This window comes from Cydia amplana, chromosome 9 (genome assembly GCF_948474715.1).
Source record: "Cydia amplana chromosome 9, ilCydAmpl1.1, whole genome shotgun sequence".
NCBI classification, from domain to species: domain Eukaryota; kingdom Metazoa; phylum Arthropoda; class Insecta; order Lepidoptera; family Tortricidae; genus Cydia; species Cydia amplana.
In genome coordinates, this window is record NC_086077.1 from 3,177,695 (window position 1) to 3,194,071 (window position 16,377).

At 36.5% G+C, this 16,377-nt stretch overlaps 1 protein-coding gene across 1 annotated transcript in view; it reads right to left on the reverse strand.

Annotated features, from left to right (window-relative positions):
• LOC134650939 (sodium-independent sulfate anion transporter) overlaps nt 1–16,377 on the reverse strand; it is a 52,247-nt gene extending 35,870 nt beyond the window's left edge. Inside the window, exon 1 of the mRNA XM_063505894.1 lies at nt 16,234–16,377. The gene's annotated coding sequence lies outside the window, so the exon portion shown is untranslated. The remainder of the gene's footprint in view (nt 1–16,233) is intronic.

Sequence of the window (16,377 nt, forward strand, 5' to 3'; positions counted from 1 at the left end):
ATTAATGACTAAAGTACGTGTCGGTTGTCTCTAGCCCGTGTCACAGATTACAGATTATGTTTAAAAACAGTAGATACGTCACTATTAATAAAAACAGTAGGTGCATGTACATAAAGAGCGTCGTGCTCAGAACTACGCTAAATTCGGTTCATTAGGAATGAGTGGATCAGGCGATTAACGAAACTTTTTGACGCATTGGAGGATATCGAATTTAGAAAGTATGAATTGGCAGTGTCAATGTGGACTATCGCCGAGAAGTACAAACTGTTGGGTGAATATCCGCAGTAGTACAACACCCAATTGAAACTAGTGGTGGCAAACAATCGTCTTGTAATGGGGTGTGTGGTGGTAAAATACGATTTCGTCAAGTGACAACCAAAACTCACTCATTACCACCACAAGTTCATAGCCATAGCCACAGTGAACCATATTACTAGTATTTCTACTAAAAAAAAGGTTGATTTTTGTTTAAATATGTTTTAGTAATTAGTGAGATTTGGTTGTCAACTGACGATTTGTCAAAAAGCTTACGATGATAAGGTAGGATAGGATGGTAATAGACCGATAGGGTTGAAAGAATAGTGAAACCTTGTCTTAAGGCACGTAGGGCGCATTGAGCTATTATATTTAGTTTCGAGTGGCATATCTGTGTGTACGTAGGATGTTATCCGTGCTTCCTGCCCCGGTGCGTACGACACGATGTGAACAAATCGCTTTTTCGTATAAGATTGTTTTTTTCTGCTGTTTACTTTTTTAAGTTTCATTTTAACCTGCCTTATCTCAATGACTTAATCTCAAGAACTGGTGTAAGTATGAAAGCGACCTTCTAAAACAGAGTAAAATATTGACCTTATTAGCTTTAGGCCATTTTCGTCACAAGATCGTTCACTAAAAAGCTAGTAGTAAATATCATAAATTCTATTTAAATCCACAACGAACTTAAAGATATTTTGTTTCGAGTTAATTATTAGAATTCTCTTTCTCACACTGCCAAATAGAAATTTAATTTCAACTTCGACAAGATTGCTCTGCAATAGTGCTGTGCCACGATTTGCTCATTTAAGTTAAGGGATATTACAAATTAAATGTAGATTTCCTTTCCTTTCTTAAAAAAATTGATTTCATGAGTGTTAAATCTCACTAAAACTTAGGCTTACAGCTCAATGAGCCACCAGAGTAGGTAGTACTTAGAATAATTAAATATATTAACTTAAAGAATTAACTAATCTTTGGTTTTAAGAAGAAATAACTTTTTACTTCTGGGTCGTAAATATCCCTCGAATCATATATTTATGTAAATGTTTTACATTCACATTTTATTGGTGCAATATAAATATGAGTGTTGTCATGACTTCGGTGAAGGGTAATTTTTCTAACATACGGATATAATAAATATTATGCCTGCTATTTTACGTAATTAGCCTAAAATGCATGGTGATTGTAGTTATAGATTGAAATTCTTTTGATAGTAAATATGCCATTATGTTAGATGCACAGGAGCACAGAATAAATAATAGTACCTACTAGGTACAGAAGGTTCTCTCTAACAAAACGCGTCTATTACGACAGATATGACCACAAGGTGGCGCAGGCGCGAGCAAGCGTCCGTTCCGTAGCGGTGCGCGGCAACTACTACTTACTGCTAGACACCAAAAATGGTGTGAACCGCATGTACTTGTAGCGACGCGACGAAATCGCGGTGTGAGCCACGCCTGACAGTGTGACACAGTATATAGGAACAGTAAATTAGTTCTTGATATTATAAATCTTGTCAACGATCATGTGGTGCTTGCCAGAATTGTTACGGAGTCTGACGAATGTTGATTGTAAGATAAATAGGTAAAGATAATATGTACCTAGTTATTTGTTTTACAAGGGGGCAAAGTTGTTGTTTAACCGCTCGTGATAATATTGATACCCGAGCAAGATTCCAAAATTGAGCCTAGCGAGTGGTTCGAAAATGAAATCTTGAGCGTTGCGAGGGTTTCAAAGCAAGATTGCATTTAATGTACATTAAAGGTTAAATAAAATAAAAAACAAATTTCCAAAATTGAATATTTTTTGTATGTTGTAATATATTCTCTGGAATGTTCCCGTAAAATCTTAGGGAACGTCACTACTGGAAGCACTCGGCTAAAGTGCAGGGTGTCAGTTACCCGCCCTGCCTGGAGCATTCCAAGGATAGTCACTCGATACCGTACTCTTATTATCAACTTACGTCGGACACGGCCGCATTCCGCGGTCTTTAATTGTTTTTTGAAGTGAAAACTTCTTTAGCGGCGCTGGGCACTTTTTGAGGTGGCGGAAAAATGATAAATTCGAGACAGCGTAAGGCGATCACGTGACCGTAAGGCGATCACGTGACCGTAAGGTTTAGATGGCATTTAAAATTTAAATCAATAAAGAAAAACTCAATGACATTACATGAAAAAGGTTCTAATCTTGTACGGGTTGAAATAAGAGGATCTCACAGTTACTCTATACTCTATAGGTATATTCTAACTTTATAATATAATTCAAATATCTGGGAGACCGAGCTTTGCTTGGAAAACATAAATCTCAAAAATTAGCGTTTTTCCAGAGATAAGACCTAGATCGATTTATCGCCGAAAACCCTCATATACCAAATTTCATCGAAATCGTTAGAGCCGTTTCCGAGATCTTTGAAATATATATATATAAATAAATAAATATGCAAGAATTGCTCGTTTAAAGGTATTAGATTAGATAAAGCTACATCTTGATGAAATCGCTAATAAAAGTGAACTCTAGTACTGGTGAATAAAACTCAAAATATCATGACCAAATATATTTAGATGCGAAGTCTGCAAGGTAACTTTACAATTTCAATTCGAATTTTAAACAATTAACGCTACAAATTTGAATTTCGAATTTTAAACAAGCTCACTGGCCAGCAATTTCGGAACTAAAGTTTTTCAATAGAAATAGGAGGATGGGTCAATTATACATAGTGCTGCAGACATTTTGGACTAGTCATTGAGTTTTCACTTCTGTCGGCACTCCCGGAGTCAACCCGTTGTTTTTTTATTTACTTATGTGTCGATTAAAAGACTTGGGTGCCACTTCATCGATCCTCTTCCTCTTTCTCCTACGTTTTGGATCTGATCGAATCGAAATAAAGCAAAGTAGGTATGTATTTATATTTATTTACGGGTAGATAATGCGATTAATGAGTTTCGGTTACATAACAAGATTAATTGGGTTCAAATTACAATAACACAGAAATAAGTGTGTGAAATTTGTTCCGGTGTTCGGGGTTACCCTTGCGGAGTGCATTCAACTGTTTAACATAATTATTTTGTACTTAATTGGATTGATAAAAGGTATTGCATATGCATATTCGTTTTTATACTGTTTATATATGCTTAATGCACAGACAAGACATCCTCTAGACTGAGCATAGTAACGCTACCCCCTCTGCCAGTATACGGTAGTTTTACTCCATCTTCGAGTCAATCCCGTGCCGTGATTGGTCCGTGTCTTTGAACGGATCAATCACAGCACGGGATTCGCTCACCTCGTCCCCCCGCACTCCCGTATTTTTGGCAGCATCGGTTTCATGAAATAATTGCTCTAAACTCAGTCTAGAGATGTAAATTTAACTAATCTGCTTGGGCCCACCAAGAAAGTTTAACTAAGTACTAAGTAGGTATAAAACGAACGAAAGACTAGGTATGAGTAGGCAGATAGCTTGTCTTTTTTAGGTCACTCTGACTTTACTGGATATCATATTCGGAAATACCTGTGGGAAATACCTATACCTATCCGAAACTTTCTAGGATTCTGTAATCAACTAGGATATGTTTTCACCGTGTCCGTCTGTCTATCTGTCGGGCTATCTGTTCGTTCGCGGCTCAGTGATCATTAAAACCAGAAAGCTGCAATTTGGCAATCAATCACGTCGACAAAATGCTAAAATAAAAAAAATAAAAACTAAGTAGAATACATATTTCATTGATATTTAATATATGTGATTTAAGTCCATTTTAAATTAGAAAATGCTATAGTTTTTAAATTCATTGGTTTACGAGTATGATGCTCTCCTTGACCTTGTACCTCTAGGCTACGCGGCCTGTTCCGATAACCGATTCCGAGATCCGATTAAAGTCACCATTGAAGTTCATAGAGGATTCGCATCGTCATTATGGTTTTGCATATGATATTCCAAGAATGTTAAATATGCAGTTATAAAAATGGAGTTAAATGGACACGCGGTGGGCATAAATCGCATACTTATTAAGCGTGTTATGTAAATAAGTTTTTTAACCTTTTTTTACTCAGGCCGATGACCTGAATATTTATTTATCTAACTTTTATAAATTAAGAAGTATTTTTGCCGTAGAAAAAAAACCGAGTGCTAATATTAATAAATAGTACTTCAAGTCAAGAATGAAGATGGTGGGTTTCTGTTCCTAAACTTTTATGGCTGTCAGCAGTCAACTGACATTTAACGAATGAAAAATCGAGAAAACCGCTTTAGGCAGCTGAAAGATCAAATGCATAACAGTTTCAGAATTAGAAATTACTTAAATTCGGCTCTAGTACAAGTAATGTTTCATTAGAATGCCTAGGTACGGTAAACCGGGGTGATTTAGAAATGCAGGGGCGACTTCGATATTTTAGTTTTTCAGCCGTAATATATTTTTAGTAGTAGGTAAACAAGTATGTATAATAATCTAACTTGTTACACGAACAGTTCGGGAAAATAATGCATAATGCTAATTTAGTGGCAGTTTTAAAACTATCAAAGTATCCCCAACATTTCCTAAAGTCACCCCGTTTTACGGTACTCCTCGTGATAATAACTGTGAATGTCAATGGAAGAATAACATTTATGACGAAGAAAGCATTTTATGCAGATTAGCAATCTTTATTATTTACTCTCAATAGTCCTTACACCCTAGCGGGTCCTGCTTCTGCGTGCGTCCCATGACACAGGTCAGCATCCACTCGGTGTACCCCATAGATCACGACTTCACAAGTGTCAAAACAGTCCCTAGGGTATTTTTTTAAACAAATTGAATTAGGTACAAAAGCTTTATTAGTTGTTTGGAAACTATAGTTCGTTTTTTTTAGCATTAGAAAAAGACTACGCGATCTTCCCGTGTCTTTTTATTGAAAAACACTATTGAAAAATAAGTCACGGCAAATATGTAACAATAATGAATCATATACGATTATTTACATTATTTTGTTTTCATAAGTAATAGTTACTGATTTTTAAAAAGCGTTTTTCAATTAAAAGACACGTCAAGATCGCGTAGTCTTTTTCTAATGCAAAAAAAAACGAACTGTAGTTTGAAAATAAAACATATAACATAAACGGCGTTCCGACCAAACGTTCCTACCTATTGGAAATAAATAATAGACGCAATAACCCCATACGTTTATCCCGGTAGCCAGAATCGTACAAATGTCAAATTTGACAGGCAAGATCTTAAACATATCGTTATCGTATCCTGGTGATGTCTAATAGACATCTAGGGGGTTATTCGTCGACCGCCATTTTGGTAACATCGCCTCGTGATTCATTTCTTTGTTTTTGCTTTTTAATGTTCTTTAAAGTGTAATATTGATAGCGTATTATGCAGTAAACTAATGTGGAAGTGTGCAGATAATGAAAAATTAATCATGAAACGCGTTTAACCACCATTCTGGCGTCAACGCCGGGTAGCCCACGCGGGTTCTTGTAAAGTCCAGCTATCGCCTTACAAGAGCTCATAACCCATCAACTACCGAACAACGTCGTGCTCTAGAGCATTTGGTATTTCTACCTCTAACCGTGGCTGGCTAGAGCCCTAGAGGCCATAATATTATCCTTTTATACCGTACACTGGCTGAGGTTTTTTATACAAATAATATTAATTCGATCCCACGTGGGATCCACTTTGACGTTGGCGAAATCATCGACAGTATCGATGGAGCCATATTACCCAAAGATTGATTGATTAATAGACATCTAATAGATGTCTAGTTCAAAATCCGAATCGGGCCCTGTGCTACCGCCACTGCTCTCACTGAGAATTACATGAGTAATCATATTAATCAGTCTGCATTTAGTCACATGATGTTTATGTTAATTAATCATATTATTATCTGTTTTAATGAGCATAAATTGATACTTAACTTGATAGTTTTATAATGTTATTATATTTCAATTTTTCACTGTTGATTGTTAAGTGACTGTTCAGGTGAAGGCTTCCAGTGTTTATAGTTTTATTACGTGGTTTAATGTTCTTAGAAACGCTGTAAATGTTAATAACGTGTTTTACCATGAGAAAAGGCCCCTTATAGCGATTCGTACTGTCAGTGACGCCATTTTTAGAGGTGTTATATTCTAACGGTTCGAAAGATACATTCATAATTAGTACGTACCTATATAGGAAACTATACGGAAGCGCGACCGTATCCGTGGCGTCTAAGATCTCCACTTCAGGATTATCAAGAATTACATAAATAAGTAAATTAATATCATGGGACTATCTCACAAAAGTCGACCTACTTAGTCCAAACAGTACTTATGCTCAATTAGGCTTGTGTTGTGGGTAATAGATGACGATATATTATAACAGACACTTATACAAGTACTTAAGAATTTAGAAAAAATCAATTTATTTTAGTGAAACGCCGCGTATCCAAAGTACCAATCGCTAACGCGGAATATGGAAGAGTGATAGAGAGACACAAAGCGATTCGATAGCGAAGCGATAGCGATTGTCACCTTGGCTAGGCCGCCTGTGCCGTAACGTCCGTAAATAAAGGTATAGACTATATAAATTTCGCGATAGACCCGTCTATAACTGTGAATATGTGTTCAAAACGCGAAAGTTTTAAATATGTATTAATTTAGAAAACATCCGTAACTCAGGGAATATTATTCGAGATAGCGTAGAGTGGTGTAAAAAGTAACAGTAGACCGACGCCTTTAATGTGTGCGTAAATGCCGACACCGCACAAAAACACAAGTAAGGTTGTCACAGACTTTTACACAACTGCCCATAAATTACAAACATTTCAAATAAGACACGCTAGCCCTGTAAGTAGTACCGAGCTACTAATAATGGCGATGTATGCAACTCGGGTGCGCGCGACCCGCCCCTCGCATCCCGCACGATTGCCCTGTGTAGACGGCTTCGTCGAATGACTGTCAGCCATATTAGAACTCTAAGATACGTCAAAAAAAAAGACATATTAGTTAAAACGTATTTTTAAAGAGCCATTAAACTCATCTCCAAAGATACGTCAAATATTAGATATAGAAACGATATGGATCGGATCGTCACTTTTGACACTTGTTTGACAATGACATGTCAAACAAGTGCCAATAGTGACGTTTTTGTTTGAAGAAACGTATCTTAAAGTTCGAATATGGCTGTGTACCTATTGTTTTATAGACTACTAGCGACCCGCCCCGGCTTCGCACGGGTTAACAAATTATACATAAACCTTCCTCTTGAATCACTCTATCTATTAAAAAAAACCGCATCAAAATCCGTCGCGTAGTTTTAAAGATCTAAGCATACAGACAGACAGACAGGGAAGCGACTTTGTTTTATACTATGTAGTGATAGTGATGGGCATGGGACAAGACGAGCACCAATGAATGGAGACGTTACGCTCATTGTACACGTTTGATACAGTGGAGTCCGTGGGTGGTCCTCTATGCATCCAATATATTGTTTGAAACTGCAATTGTCAACAAAATTAATGAACTATCCACAAACCTTATTGCAACGAGACAAGGTTAATTAAAGGTTAATTGAAATTATGTTGCCTTTAGCTAAACATTTATCGGTTAATCCACTCTCAATTCTTATCCTATTTGCATAGATAATAGATATGTTTCCGCTATCCATAATTAAAATTGATAAAGCTCACGAAGGTCATACGATAATGGAATTAAGCGTGAATCAGCAATGAGTTCAGTTATTTTATCTTTTACTATCTACACGCGTATCTTTTTAGGGTTCCGTAGCCAAATGGCAAAAAACGGAACCCTTATAGATTCGTCATGTCTGTCTGTCTGTCTGTCCGTCTGTCCGTCTGTCTGTCCGTCCGTATGTCACAGCCACTTTTCTCCGAAACTATAAGAACTATACTGTTAAAACTTGGTAAGTAGATGTATTCTGTGAACCGCATTAAGATTTTCACACAAAAATAGAAAAAAAAAACAATAAATTTTTGGGGTTCCCCATACTTCGAACTGAAACTCAAAAATTTTTTTTTCATCAAACCCATACGTGTGGGGTATCTATGGATAGGTCTTCAAAAATGATATTGAGGTTTCTAATATCATTTTTTTCTAAACTGAATAGTTTGCGCGAGAGACACTTCCAAAGTGGTAAAATGTGTGTCCCCCCCCTGTAACTTCTAAAATAAGAGAATGATAAAACTAAAAAAAATATATGATGTACATTACTATGTAAACTTCCACCGAAAATTGGTTTGAACGAGATCTAGTAAGTAGTTTTTTTTTAATACGTCATAAATCGCCTAAATACGGAACCCTTCATGGGCGAGTCCGACTCGCACTTGGCCGCTTTTTATTTTGCAAAGATTAGTAACCAAAAACACCTCAGCGGTGGCAGCATGTTTCTATTTTTATCGCATGTCACTATGCTCGTCACTTTCGCACTTACATACTTGTTAGAACGTGACAGGCATTCTTGTAGAACAGTGTTAACTGTAAGTTTATTACGAACCCTAGTCCGGAGAAAATGACACTTTTAAGGGGCCCACTGATTATCAGTCCGCCGAACGATATCGGCCTGTCAGTTAGGTTAGAATAAAAAGTTGACAGTTCTGAACAACTGACAGGCCGATATCGTCCGGCGGACTCATAATCAGTGGGCTCCTTTAAGTAAAGTACGTAGAGTCAGACCAAGAAAAGTCTGCAGCGGATTTGACAGCCCTCGCAGTGCCAGATTTTAAACGTCAAACTACTATGAAATTATGACGTGTAAATAACACTTGCACTGCGTGGGCTATCAAATCCGCTGCAGACTTTTCTTGGTCTGACTCTAGTTAATACATGTACCCCAACCCACCAACGGAGCGCCAGCCACAGGTTCACAAGACTTCATGATACACCTTCGTTACGAGTTCTCGCCTAAGATAAAAATCTGGCTCGCGGTCCATATGTTGTAAATCACACCTAACGAGATTACTTCTCACTACATCAGAACCTGTTTATGTCAAAACAAGGAAATACTCATATAACACGAGCTGGATTGCTGCTTATGTATTTAAAAAACGTTTTAACACGTCTATGATCGGTCTCCAGTATATTTTGACGCCGAGATCAGTACAAACTATGCGTCGACAAGGTTCAATCTGATACTGGACGATGAAGGACTGAGTTGGCCTTTAAAGTTTGTTAAGTGCTTGTGAAAGGAAAGGAGATCAATTGAAAACCAAATTAACTATTAAATAGTAGCCAATAATAAATTTGATCGTATTCATAATTACCTACTGGAAATATTTACGCAAACGGCTTTATATATCGAATTTAATCGGCTTTACTTACTTACTTACTTACTTATTAATTATCGGCTTCATTTACTTAATTATCTTTTACATGTTCTTTTTATCGAGTAAATGCACTAAGTAGCTGGTCTTAAGATTGTAGGTAATTCAGTTATCAAACTACTAGACGGTATATACTTAGATTTATGTACCTATGTCATACATTAACGTAAACGACTTTTTCTGCTCTATACATCAGCATAACCGAGAGTTTTTTCTTAGTTTTATCATAATCATATTAATTTATTTGCACGTAAAATGGGTTTTGCATAGAAGTTTTTGAGTTGTGCTAATAAAGAGCATTCTATTTCTGTATCGACTATCTAAGGGCCTAAGGTGCAGCGGGGCAATTTAAACTGCGGGGTAATTTAAACTACTTAATCGAAATATCTTCTATGTTTTACATTATTAATTAGAGTGCCATGTTATGTCCAAACGGCGAAAAAGATGTGTTGTGTGTGACTCTAGTTAATAATCTAAAACATATTTCGTTTATAAACTGAAATAGATTTCATATATTAAAGAAAAAGTGACAAAGCCCTCCCGTGGTGAAGGCCGGATTCGAACCGGCGTCTTTAGCAATCCGGGCTAACGCCTTGAACCCCTTGGCCACCCCGCCACAGTGGAACCCGTCCCAATTTCAAGCCAAGCGAAAGCCATAGGCGAAGGGGTTCAAGGCGTTAGCCCGGATTGCTAAAGACGCCGGTTCGAATCCGGCCTTCACCACTAAGGGCTTGGTCACTTTTTCTTTAATATTTGACACCTATTTCAGTTTATAATTTATATATAGCACACTAAAGGTGACAGTCAATTTCCAACCGCAGCTGCACTATTGTTCATTTTACTATGGAAATTGACAGTAACAGCGACGCGTTCAGTACCAGTAGTGCAGCTGCGGTCAGAAATGGAATGTTACCCTAATAATTTAATAAAATTATTTGATTTGTTCCCAAAGTTGTGTAGGTATATATTTCGATTAGTTTAAAGCCTAATTTGCCCCCCTGCAGTCCCAGCACCTTATACAATGAGGACGACTTTTTTTCTAAATTGGGATTGCAATTTGTATACATCTAGTTACCGTAGAATGAGGTACCTAACTTTAGTTTAGTCCATAACTTACAACTATGGTCCAAATTTAAGTTTCAGTAAACTATGTATTAAGCTTTGGTTTCCTCCGATAGCGGTGCCGTCATATAGCGGCCGTCTCCATACAAATACTACGACATCCATATTTAACCGTATTATTTAGTATGGAGACGGCCGCTATATGATGGCACCGCTATCCTAGGAAAACCGATCTTAAGTATTTGTTAAATTATGTTGAGTAGGTATATAGTATAGGAAGAGCATTAGTGTATATGAGCTCCAAAATAAATATAACGAGTAATACAAATCATAAAGGCTCGTTAAAAATCAACGTTAAAAACTGGACCATTAGTTGCACTTAAGAGCCCTTCAACGTGCACACTAGCGCCACTGCTAAATAATAGTGATTATTTAAATTTAACGAAAGATATTTTGAAAAAGGGGGCCGCTACGTACTGTATCTTGTATTAAAGTATCTTTTGAATACATCAAACTAGTTTCTATGTTGCTCTCGCTAAGCTGCTCGTGAATGTATGCGTTCAAAATAAAAACAGCCGTTTTTGTTTTGAGTTAATAGATTGACGAATCCAGCAACATAGAAACTAGTTTGATGTATTCAAAAGGTACTTTAATACAAGATACAGTACGTAGCGACCCCCTTTTTTTCAATATCTTTCGTTAAAATTAAATAATCACGATTATTTAGCAGTGGCGCTAGTGTGCACGTTGATGGGCTCTTAAGGACTAGTTACCCGAGTCTACGGTACCGAAAGTTTTTGTGATAGGTATGAGTAGGTATACCTAGTTAAAATGATAATTTATGAATGTATACAGCTGTTTTCGTCAGCTAAATTAATTTAATAGTGAAATTAATACAATTGTAGTACAAGGTGGCACAAGTAATAAATTAACTTAAGAAAACAACAGGTGCAATGCTGTAAGAATAATATTTGCTCACAATTTAAAACTTCATTATATTAAGCGTGCGTAATTAAAAGAGTTACGTAAAAGCAAGAAACGGTAATAATATTATTATCATTAATTTCGTACAGAAATAGTCAAGTGTAATAATATGGGTGTACTTAACCCATATTTTTACACTTGTCTGTACGTATAGGTACCATCCGTCGATACATAGGCTAGGAAGCTGACAAACTAGCTGAGCTGATAGTTTATTCAAGTAGGCATAATTAAGTGCATTGTAATTATGCCTACTTGAATAAACTATCTTTTTATCTAACATTCATATCTACACGTAGATCAATTTAAATAGAAAAACAGTAAATCAAACTAGAGACAGACCGAGATAAGTCTGCAACGATTTTGATAGCAAATGAATTAATAACTATTGAACGCTGATACAATGGTGACTTACTACAGTACTTACTGAACATGAAAAATTATGATACCTACCTACATATATGTATGAACTTTTTGACAACCAGTGTGGCCTAGATCCTGCCTATGAAGAGGATGGTCCTGGGTTCGAATCCAGGTAAGGGCATTTATTTGTGCGATGAGCCCAGATATTTGTTCCTGAGTCATGGGTGTTTTCTATGTATTTTTGTATTTGTATAATATTAATATATATCATTGTATTGTATATGAGTACGCAAGCCACACGCCTTCTTGAGCTTAATACTGTGGGGCTTAGCCAACTGTGTAAGTATGTAATATATTTAATGTTATTTATTTAAGTTGGAAATCATGTTTATCTACTTAAATCTGTACGTACGAGTAAATAAACAATGTTTTTATAGGTCAGCACCGATCAGGTACCTACGTACCCATTTTTCAAAAACCTCTGTGGCGATAACGTGTAGGTATGTGAAATGTATTTTTGAACTAATTATTTTAATTTTAAAATAATTATTAATTTTAATTAATTGTCGGGTGATCAATGTTTTAGTCTCTGAGCCTAAAACCCTCTTTAAAAAAATACGAGTCCAATATATAAAATTTAAATCCAGCAGGTACTTATCGACCTTAACAACATCATTAACCGTAATTAATTTAACAGTGAGGAAACTAAAAAAAACATCGTGTATAAAAATAAGTTCTACAAAACAACAGACATTACATACCTATATAATTAAAACTGTAGATACTAATTATCTTCGTATCATCAAAACAGAAGCTCACAGCGAAAGCACGCAATAAACAGTTGTATCACGATGCATTAATGCACATTTTCGCTAACATTCGCGTGACGCGTGTACCGCGGCGGCGCGTTTGTAGCGCACTGTACCGGCGTGTGCGCAGGTCGCGTTGCGATAATGATTAACTATCAAACATTACCTCAGGGGACATTCCGATTGATTACTGAGCGCGGGACTCGTTCAACTTAAATGTAGTGTGCGATTGTTAAGATACGAGGGGCGTTCAAAATATTCTCGGTATTGATATCTTACAACCTCTTCTAAAATTTCTTTCGTTACTGGCCGCTAAGGTTTATTCATTGACATTAAAAAAAAGTATAATTCGAAGCGAGATGTTCTTTTGTTTTTCTGCAATTGCTGAACAAACATGAACATCATGTGGGAATTGACAATGATAACTAAATTAGAACATCGATGCGTGATAAAATTCTTGACAAAACAGGGTAAAAATCAAAAAACCATAAAAGAGGAAATGGATTGTGTTTACCGTGAGTCTGCTCCTTCTTTATCTACCATTCAAAAGTGGTCAAGCGAGTTTAAACGTGGAAGGGAGAGTGTTGAAGACGACCCTAGACCTGGCCGGCCTGTAGTAGCTACTTCACAAGAAAATATTGATAAAGTGGAAAAACTTATATTGGAAGATGGTCGAGTGAAGGTAAAATCTATAGCACAAGTAACCAATCTCTCTATTGGTACCGTACATGATATTATCCATGACCATCTTAATATGTCAAAAGTAAGTGCAAGATGGGTTCCGCGAATGCTGACTCGGCTTCAAAAAGACATGCGTGTAGCTTGTTGTTCCGATTTTATTGACCTGTGCGGTGAAAATCCTGATGAGGTGCTGCAAAGAATAGTTACTGGAGATGAAACCTGGGTTCATCATTATGACCCAGAGAGTAAACAAGAGTCCATGCAGTGGCACATTAAGGGTTCAGCTCATCCCAAGAAGTTTAAGGTCATCCCTTCAGCTGGCAAGGTCATGGCCACGATATTTTGGGATTGTGAAGGAGTATTACTGATCGATTATAAAGAAAAAGGTGTAAATATCACAGGACAGTACTACGCTAACATTCTACGTCAATTAAAGGATGCAATCAAAGAAAAGAGGCGAGGAAAGTTAACCAAAGGTGTTATGCTTCTGCATGACAACGCCCCCGTCCATACTGCTCATATTGCCAAGGCAGCTATTGTTGAATGTGGGTTTGAAACTGTTACTCACCCACCGTATAGTCCGGACTTAGCCCCCAGCGACTTCTTTTTGTTCCCCAATCTTAAAAAGGATCTGCGTGGAAATAAATTTTCCGATGATGAAGCATTGAAGGCGGCAGTGGAGGAGCATTTTTACACCAAAGATAAAAAATATTTTTATGCAGGATTAAAAAAAAATAATTGATCAATATTTTAAGTGTATGAACATAGGGGGGGAGTATATTGAAAAATAAAAATATCAAACTTTTCGTACTTGTTTGTTTTCATTCTCATACCGAGAATATTTTGAACACCCCTCGTACTTATACATCAAATGGGACTGGCAACTGTCCAAGGTTTGCATAGATGGCGCCAAAAGGGCTGGCATCCAGGGCATTAAAAAAAAACCAAAAAATTGACACAATTCTAGGAATTGACAGGGCAAGCTATGATGGCGCCATCTGCTAAATACTTCAACCGGCCAACCCCATTGTGTACAAAAATTTAATAATATCTAGAGACGAAAATGGGGACTATAACGTTTGTATGAAAAGGTGGTTTTTTTCTTGTATGTAAACAAATACCCAGAATGAGTGTGACCACGAGATCAGAGGGCCTCCCTGTCACACTTACACACGAATTTACAAGTGCGACAGAGAGGCAATACGTCGAACGTGGTTCGCGGTAAGCCCAACTGAAGATAACACTTATCATGTTCCGCAACACATTTGACTGTTTTAATACAATAAAATATGTCCGTACTCCGTACCATAATAGAAACTATTAAGAGTAAAGGGGACGACCACCTCAAAAGCGGTTTTCCATACAAACATATTACCCATTTTCCTCTTTGGATATTAACATTATTGAAAATATTTTTACACAATTTGATTTATTTTAATCATATCTATGCCCGTCTGTTTGATTTTTTTCGATTTTTTAATTATTTTAAGAGGTGCGATAAACACATTTCATACTTTTTAAAAGCTCCTACACACTAAATAATGCAAAATTCTGTGAAAAATTATGTTTCTTTGTTAAAAATGGTTACATAAAATTCATTAAATTTTTTCCTTTTCTGGTTCTAAAAGTTAAGATCATTGGAGTGGTGCGAAATAACAAGCAACATGACATAATGGCGGAAAAGAAGTCTATGCCTGTTATGTTATTAATGGGGTGCTATGGGGCCTTTGAGTGTTGCAACGACCAGGCATTGATCTATTGTGACGGCCCTGTAAAGTTCATTCATTACTAATGCCGTAAGCCGTAATGTTATGTACCTCATAGGGTTGCAATACGTGCCGCCTTAAGTAGGTACTTCTTTTTGACATTAGTGGTCCACAGGAACAGAGAATGTGCATTGCAGTCTCCTCTGAGTCCGCAGAACCTGCATGACACATCTTGTTTCTTACCAATTTGAAACATGTGTTTGTTCAACTTAGAGGCTATGCCTAGCAGTGGGACATTAAATAAACTAAATAGAAGTGTGTGGCTAGCCGCTTGAGGATAGGGTGATCACGCTGATTACTAAAGGTTGTTGACTTTCCCGGACTTCTTAAAAAAACAATTTTAATAACATGTAAAAGAAATTATTGAAGGACTCAAATGCCCATAGGGCATAGATACATACCTTACTTACCTAACAACAAATTATTAAAACAGAGATTAAATAACAAAATAAATAAATCATAAAACTAAACCTAAATTAGCCTGAGGCATTGTTCCCAGGATCGTTCCCGCTCTTTGAAACATTCCCCCTCTGAAGAAATTATTTGTAATTTTAGGTATTTGTAATTTCTAATCTTGTATTAATTTATTTCACGTCATAATATTAAACTTGTAGTTTATAGGTACCTCAGAAATAGACTTAGCAACCACCCATATTATGTGACTATGCAGGGGGTGATTTGTCACTGCAATTTTTCCAATATTACAATCAGAACTAATAATATTGAGAGTGAGAGACAATTTGCGTTATAGGTAAGTACTTCCAATACTAGATTCACATTTATTAGACACGATTCAATGATATAATTGCTGACAGCTCATTTGACCTATTTTCAGCTAAAACTGGACATTTACTGTACCTAAATATTCAAATGTTCTTGGCGAAAGTATCGTTTGGTGTATTCATCAAGAATTACTATATATTCAAGTCATCCCTACCCAAGTTTTACACTTAAACATAGAACTAATTACATAAACTGTTTCTCAACAACTGTAGCTTTGAAAATGAAAATTAGCCACTCACCTGCTTCCTCCAAATGTAAGAAATTCAATTATAAAACATTATCCACCTTATTAAGTCACTAATTAATATTAAAGGGAAATTTGACGAGAAATATTCACTTCACGTCGAGAAGTGGATCTCACGTATTCGTAAACATTTTTGTAT